The sequence below is a fragment of the Schistocerca americana genome, chromosome X (assembly GCF_021461395.2).
Source record: "Schistocerca americana isolate TAMUIC-IGC-003095 chromosome X, iqSchAmer2.1, whole genome shotgun sequence".
NCBI lineage: Eukaryota > Metazoa > Arthropoda > Insecta > Orthoptera > Acrididae > Schistocerca > Schistocerca americana.
Window position 1 is genome coordinate 408,820,879 of NC_060130.1, and position 8,607 is coordinate 408,829,485.

General features: G+C 43.4%; 1 long non-coding RNA gene across 1 annotated transcript; it reads right to left on the reverse strand.

The window, feature by feature from the left end:
• Positions 1-4,252: 4,252 nt before the first annotated feature.
• On the reverse strand, positions 4,253-6,277 carry LOC124555330. Its single transcript, XR_006968544.1, has 3 exons — positions 6,226-6,277; positions 4,508-4,583; positions 4,253-4,340 (listed from the first exon to the last, which is right to left on the reverse strand). It is a non-coding gene; the product is annotated as an uncharacterized LOC124555330 (long non-coding RNA).
• Between the last annotated feature and the right edge of the window lie 2,330 nt (positions 6,278-8,607).

Here is an 8,607-nt window from a genome sequence, read left to right on the forward strand (position 1 = left end):
TTTCGTGCATACAATCTGAGACATCAAGAAAGCGAGGGTTAACTATTTCTGTGACTCTAAACAATTTCTGCCAGGTCGACTCGGTTCTTATTTTTTACATAGTCATGAGACACATGTATTGGATTGAGAACCTCGTTAGATGCATTAGCAAAGGTTTGTAGCTACTCTGTCATCACCGGTAAAGACACATGCTGCTCAGAGGTGTCTTGCGTATGGGGGCTGCATGAGTGCGCTTTGGAGTTCTGTGACGTCAGTATAAGAGTGGCTGTATACTCGAAAATAGGGTCAAAATTTACCTATGTCTGGCGCCTAAGTGATCACATATTTTGCAAGGAATTTCTCAGGTGTCATGTATGAAAGGGGCGAGTGTGCGGTTTGACAGCTGACAGCCGTGTCACTTCACGGTGGCTGCCATTAACTTCCTGTGTGGTCTAGTGGACATGGGGTGGCAGACAGTGCTTGCGCACTTCAAAAATGGTTCAAATGGCTCTGAGCACTACGGGACTTAACATCTGTGGTCATCAGTCCCCTAGAACTTAGAACTACTTAAACCGAACTAACCTAAGGACATCACACACATCCATACCTGAGGCAGGATTCGAACCTGCGACCGTAGCAGTCGTGCGGTTCCAGACTGAGCGCCTAGAACCGCTAGACCACCATGGCCAGCCGCTTGCGTACTTCTGTTTGATTATTTGATGAGCGGGTCTGTAGGCTGTGCTATGCATTATTTGGACGGTTTACGATTTCGTGTGTGCACATCAGTGTAGTGAATTATTTAGGAGCGGTGGAACAGTTTCTGTATAGCAGTTTTTTGTATAGCCTCTGTGACGTCTGTATGTGCGTCACACACACACGTCATAACGGTGGAATAGCATGATCTGTGATGTTGGTATCCACGCATCGTAGGTGTCCCGTTAGAATGAGATAGAGAGAAAGCGGTCAAACAGATGAGAGGGATGATAGTGAGGTCTGGTGGTGGTGCTGTGCACTTGGTCAGTTGGGCTCTGGACCTCGTGGTAAACACACCGGATGGCGGTAAGGCTCAAATTGTTTAAATAAAGACTGGTGCGTGATTTCGACAGTTGATGATTAGCAAGGATGTTTGCAGAGTCTTTTAGTGGTTCACATTTCTGTAGGCTGTGTGACATGACCCCAAGCATGTCAAAACATGTTTCGTTTCAGTGTAATAAATATACTCCATCACTAAATAAATTGTTCCAAAATAAATAAAGTGCACTCCTTCCTCTCTCCACCAGCCCAGTGCAGGCTGAGCCCCTCTCTCACAAATCCCTAGGAGGAGGTGGCGTTTGGTTGACTTAGGTTAGTGGAGGTAGTCCAAGTGTCCTTTATTTTGCGCCATTTTCTTAGGGTAGCAGAGATAACGCAATTGACATATGTTCCAGCTAAAATTCAAACCTCCCTCCAGGAGGGTGTATCATTTCCGTCATCAACTGATGTCACAGCCGCCATCTTGGATGACGTCATGCGCTGTGCACATTAGTACACGTTAGTGCATGTTAGAACATGCTAGTACCCATTAGCCTGCCAACATGCTTTGGTAAGGGGATGTGGCCGTCGGTTGAGGATCGTGGTGGAGACTTTAACAATTTCCTTCCAAGTGCATGTGGGCTTGGCATTCGCGAAAATTCATTCCAAGTCCACGTTAGCGCTCTCTGGTTGTGTCAATATGTACTAGGCCTTGTGGTGAGCACCCTGTTTGCCGCCATCTTGGTTAATGGTACTTGCGTCATAACCTGATGTCATGGCCGCCATCTTTGCGACAGCGGCCTCTGGTTGTGGCACTGTGTACTAGGCCAGTTTTAGTCCAGACCTCGTGGCGAACACACTGTTTCCTGCCATTTTGGGTTACGTAACAGATGAGAGTACCCTCTGGTGGTGGTACTGTGTACTAAGCCAGTTGGAGTCCAGACCTCATGGTGAACACACTGGATGGCTGTGCTGCATGAAATTGCTTAAACATAGACTGGTGCATGCAGAATAAAGACTTATGTCCAGCACTGGTTGAGTCCTTTTCCCATGAATCCTTAGGAGGAGGTGGCGGTCGGGTGACTGGGGTTAAGCCGGTATTACACGACGGTCCACCAGGAATGGTACTGGTCCGTCGCGACAGCCATCTAGTGGTAGAACGGGTGAAACTACGAAAATTAGCAGACACATTATCCGCGCGCCGGAATAGAGAGCAGTTCTAAATTCCCATCAACCCATGCATGCGCACTAGGCTGCGAAACTTGTGCATGCGAAGAAGCGGGTACCACAGTGCTTTCTGCTTGTTGTTTGTTTATGGTTGGGTGTGTAGAGGCAAATTACAGTTTTTCGTATTGGAGATTTACCGCATTTTTTCAGTAAGTATGTTTTCATAAATGCAGTAAAAAATAGTATTTTTTTTCCCAGTTGACTTTCTTTTATACTAGCTGTTTGTGAACGCTTCTTTTTCTGTTTATTGCTTCATATTCTAGAAATGGAATGGAACAAACAGGCTTTAAGCATCCTCATTCAGGTGTACAGCGAAGAAAAGTGTATGTACAACCCGCAGGACCCGCTATATCATAATAAGGTACGTCGGCATCGTTTAATTCTGAGTAATATGCATATTATGTTACACGATGATTTTCGATTCGTATATCAATGCCTTAGCTTACGAAATTTCATGTTTGATTTCATTGCATCTCTTGCTTTATTTCAGAATTCCAGGAAAGAGAAACTGGCGGTGATAGGCAGTAAAGTTCGCGCAGTTTTGCCCAACGCAGCAGATGAGGACTGCAAAACTCAATTCATGTCACTGCGGTCGCACTTATGTGGAGAGCTAAAAAAAATTAGAGCCAGTGAGCATAGTGGTGCAGGGGCAAGCGAAATTTGCGTGCCTGCTGTGTGGTGGTTCAATGCTTTGAAGTTTTTGAAGGACTACGTGACACCGAGGAAAACAGTGACAAATATCCCAAGCCGTATGGTAAGTACGAACATTTTGTTGCCTTCCTTTGTAGGAATTCTGCTTTCTGCAAGACAGCTTATTCTGATTTCAGGTTGTAGATGGATATTGCAGCGCAAGTAGTATATATGCTTATATTAGTGAATGGTATTTTGGAAAACAAATTACGCTTTAATACTACCATGTGTATTCGTATTTTTCAGTGTTATGAGCGGTTCACAATCTGCTATAGACTAACATGGGCGTTTAATATTTCAGATATCACAGTCACTTTCATCAAATCCATGTAGCACGACCACTGTCAATGACTCTTATGTAAGTATATACCAACATTTAAATAAAAGTTGTAAATAGTAATTGCAACAAGTGAATAACACATCAACTATCTTCTGATAAACCTTCCGGGATGTAAGGTCGTGGTCCATGAAACTCTTCAGCTCCTAACGTTTCGTCCAGAGCTGCGCTGGACATCTTCAGAGGGGTGTATCTCCTCCGGTGAGTCTTACCGACTGACGGGTCGGACGTCTGAGAGCGATTTATATATCGTAGAAAGTGGGCGTGGCCAGAGTTACACGTGATATGCAGAGATAATCTTTGTCAGAGATAAAACTTAACTATCGATCGTAATCTCGTCACGGATAAAACTGTCTAGCAATTCTGTAATGCTACTGTCCAAATATCACTAAGTTTCATGGTCTCTTCTTTCCGATTAAAATTATCCCTATGTTTATATATTTCAATTGCTTCTCTACAAAGCTATTTCCACTCTGCTGGGGTATGCTAGAGAGAGATTTCTCTCCTCACCAGGAACCATTGTTTATGGTGCACAAGTCTGTGTTTTCTGTATCAGCAGCTGTCAGATATGTGGTGTCTGCCTCTTCAATCAAGTAGTTGTGCAGTATGCATAAAGTCTGAACAATTAATTCCACTTTCTCAACAGGTAGTCGAATTGTACTGAGAAGAACTCTGAAGCGGTTGGCCAGAATTCCGAAAGTGTTTTCCACTACTCGCCTTCCTCTTGACAATCTGTAGTTAAAAATCTGTTTGGACTTCTGGTTCTGGCAGTCTCTGTAGGGTTTCATGATATATGGCTCCAGGTGAAAGGCATCATCAGCAAGAATCACATATGGCACTTCAATGTTTGTGCCAGGAAGTGATTTTTGCTGTGGTACCTTCAACCAGTTTTCCCGAAGTGCACTGCTGATCAGGCTGTTTGCATACACCCCACCATCACTCACTCTTACATTGCACCCAATGTCAATCAAAGAGAATCGGTACCTAGTGTCCACAATAGCTAGTAAAACAACACTGTGGAATGTTTTATAATTGAAGTATGTTGAGCCAGCAGTTCGTGGTGGGGCAAATGCTATGTGTTTCCCATCCATTGCACCTGAAAATAAAAGTAAGTAGTTTTATATAGCAGTACATAGACTTGCAGTGTGGGAGATAAAAAAACTGCCTAAAGCTGAGTCTGATGTACTTCATTAAAAGCATTTTAAATACATTTCATTATTGTCAGATTTTCTCCATATTATGGAACTTAATTCTGTGGCTTACCAATGCAGTTTGGGAACTGCCACAGTTCATCAAATTCTTTGGCAATTTTATTCCACTCTTCTTCTGTTGATGGTGCCTGTAATGTTATATACTTAATTACTGTCTGAATGGCACATACAGGGTGTTTCAAAAATGACCGGTATATTTGAAACGGCAATAAAAACTAAACGAGCAGCGATAGAAATACACCGTTTGTTGCAATATGCTTGAGACAACAGTACATTTTCAGGCGGACAAACTTTCGAAATTACAGTAGTTACAATTTTCAACAACAGATGGCGCTGCAAGTGATGTGAAAGATATAGAAGACAACGCAGTCTGTGGGTGAGCCATTCTGTACGTCGTCTTTCTGCTGTAAGCGTGTGCTGTTCACAACGTGCAAGTGTGCTGTAGACAACATGGTTTATTCCTTAGAACAGAGGATTTTTCTGGTGTTGGAATTCCACCGCCTAGAACACAGTGTTATTGCAACAAGACGAAGTTTTCAACGGAGGTTTAATGTAACCAAAGGACCGAAAAGCGATACAATAAAGGATCTGTTTGAAAAATTTCAACGGACTGGGAACGTGACGGATGAACGTGCTGGAAAGGTAGGGCGACCGCGTACGGCAACCACAGAGGGCACCGCGCAGCTAGTGCAGCAGGTGATCCAACAGCGGCCTCGGGTTTCCGTTCGCCGTGTTGCAGCTGCGGTCCAAATGACGCCAACGTCCACGTATCGTCTCATGCGCCAGAGTTTACACCTCTATCCATACAAAATTCAAACGCGGCAACCCCTCAGCGCCGCTACCATTGCTGCACGACAGACATTCAATAACGATATAGTGCACAGGATTGATGACGGCGATATGCATGTGGGCAGCATTTGGTTTACTGATGAAGCTTAATTTTACCTGGACGGCTTCGTCAATAAACAGAACTGGAGCATATGGGGAACCGAAAAGCCCCATGTTGCAGTCCCATCGTCCCTGCATCCTCAAAAAGTACTGGTCTGGGCCGCCATTTCTTCCAAAGGAATCATTGGCCCATTTTTCAGATCCGAAACGATTACTGCATCACGCTATCTGGACATTCTTCGTGAATTTGTGGCGGTACAAACTGCCTTAGACGACACTGCGAACACCTCGTGGTTTATGCAAGATGGTGCCCGGCCACATCGCACGGCCGACGTCTTTAATTTCCTGAATGAATATTTCGATGATCGTGTGATTGCTTTGGGCTATCCGAAACATACAGGAGGCGGCGTGGATTGGCCTCCCTATTCGCCAGACATGAACCCCTGTGACTTCTTTCTGTGGGGACACTTGAAAGACCAGGTGTACCGCCAGAATCCAGAAACAATTGAACAGCTGAAGCAATACATCTGATCTGCATGTGAAGCCATTCCACCAGACACGTTGTCAAAGGTTTCGGGTAATTTCATACAGAGACTACGCCATATTATTGCTACGCTTGGTGGATATGTGGAAAATATCGTACTATAGAGTTTCCCAGACCGCAGCGCCATCTGTTGTTGAAAATTGTAACTACTGTAATTTCGAAAGTTTGTCTGCCTGAAAATATACTGTCGTCCCAAGCATATTGCAACAAACGGTGTATTTCTATCGCTGCTCGTTTAGTTTTTATTGCCGTTTCAAATATACCGGTCATTTTTGAAACACCCTGTATAAATACACACATGTATATCTTCCAAACTCGAAAAAATAACACAAATTTACCTTTAAGTATTGGTCCTTTAAAGTTTCGCAAATTGCAGTGCATACATCCACAATAACTTTTGAAATGGTAGGCTGTGCAATTCTGTGGCTGAAAGCCAGACTCTTAAAAGATTTCCCAGTCGCCAGGAACCGCATTGTTACAGCCAGCCTGCAACGTAACAGGGCATGTAACGAAATTGTATGAGACATCTTGGTTGGTATGATCGCAAAACGTATAAACATACAATTCTTACCTTCTAGAAGGTGAGATAGCCTACCTCATGACTGTGTCACACTTTTTGATTCTATCTTCTATCATAGACAGCAGCTTCTCGAAAGAGGCCATGTCCATCCTAACGAAGTTCCGAAATTCTTGCGGATCTTCGGGCCTCAGTTCTTTCATTAAAAGTGAATACATTCCCCTGCCTTCGTCCCTTCTTTTCAACCAGGGTTGAACCCAACAACGCCTGGCTTTTCGTTTTCATCGCCATTCTGTCCTAATCTGAAGATTTACTGCCACTGCCAGGGCAATAGCTTCAAAAACAAGTGGATCTTCCATTTGTAATATGCTGTATAAATGTAAATTTCGATATACATATACCAGTGTAATCAAGTGTCGTAACATAAAAATAGTGAGTCTGTAATTCAGAACAGTAGCAACCTACATAAGAGAAAACAATTACTTAGTAAATAATGGTAAAGGAAACAATTTCTTATTAAATACGAACCTTGAGCTCACAGAAATAATTTGAAAGTATCCAGTGTATCATACACTTGCTCCTGAGTTGCTCGCGGCAGAACGGATGACTTTACAAGACAGCACACACTTGTGTTTTCTTTCCGCGCGCGTATCGTATGCTGCTCGCGAATATCATCGTCTGCTGCTGCGCATGCGCACTAGGTATATCCCGCGTGGACGGTGTAATAGGTCGGCTGTGATCCAGTATGTAGTTACAGGTATGCACGCTAGGGGCGCTGGTGCATAGGTGTACACTTTCGTGCATCGTGCAATACGGGCTTTAGTCCAAGTGTCCTTTCTTTCGCGCCATTTTCTTAGCTTAGTAGAGATACATGAATTGACCTTTGTTTACTGCCAAAATGCAAACTTGCCGCCATTTCATAGAATGAAGTGTCGGTCGGGTGACTTAGGTTAGTGTGGGTAGCCCCAGTGACCTATTTTCCCGCGATTTTCTTATGTTAGTATAGATAACTGTGGTGTGATGTACTATCCTGTTGGAATTTGAACTTCCCGCCATTTTTCTGGGGGAGGGGGCTATGTTAGTGGAGGTAGCCCAGTTGACCTTCTCCTGCCAAAATTCAAACTTCCCATCAAAATCCGCCATCTTGAATGACGCCACAGCCGCCATCTTGGATGATGTCATGCACTGTTGCCAAGTCTACATGTTTCCATCTTGGATGACGCCATCGCCGATACATCTGGCAACAATGCAGAGTGCGCTCGTACTCAGGTTGCCCCAATACTTACGTAAGAAATGACTTTCCTGTAGAAAAGCCATTATCTCTAATAGACGTCAGTAAAGAGTGTAGCACATTAGAGGAATTCCCATTTAGAAGGCACAACCACTTCAGGCATTTTGGGAAGCTTCCTGCTTGATGTACCACATAACTCGAAAGATGATAAACTAAACATTCTTTTGCCTAGCAGCTTTCAAGACTTTCCAGTATATGTTTTGAATCGTGTTGAGCCTCTGTCAAGTTATGTGGAACACACAGCGTGTTTTTAATTATTTCTTCCAGTTCCAGAACTCTGACTCTGTTCTTTTACTACAAATCTCTAGCTAATGTTCGCCTCTGGCTTACGTGTGACATAAAAGAAAATTTACATTTCTGTTCACAGTTTTCACTGGAAGATAACGGAAGTTCTGCAGGAATGCAAACACACTGTAACATGTGCAAGCTCTGGAAGACTACTAGTGACGGATGATCATTATATCTCAGAGATCTTACGATACCGAAATGACGTTCAAGTGTATCCTGATTCAAGTTTGCTGTAACGACATAGTTGAAACCTCTTTTCCACAAGTATTCAGATGTTCCTAATGTACTTTCAATTGTTAGAGACTGAAGAGTTCTTATAGAAGCAAAGCTGTTACCTCTATTTTCGAGAATGCTTTCCCACATCATTAACGTTTTGTGAGCCTCCAAATTTTTGTACAGAGCATCCTTAGGGAACGAAGAATTAAGTGCATCCACTAAGCTGTTCACACATTTAATGAATCATTTCTTCGGTTCACTGCCTTCGAATCCTGCCGCTTCTATATCCCTGAAGAATTTTGTTCTGTAGGCCAGTGAGTTACTGAATAACTGCAGAGCTAATATTACGTTCATTCGTTGAAATGACGATAGGTCCAAGAGGGTGGAAGTTAACTTGTGGCAAAATTT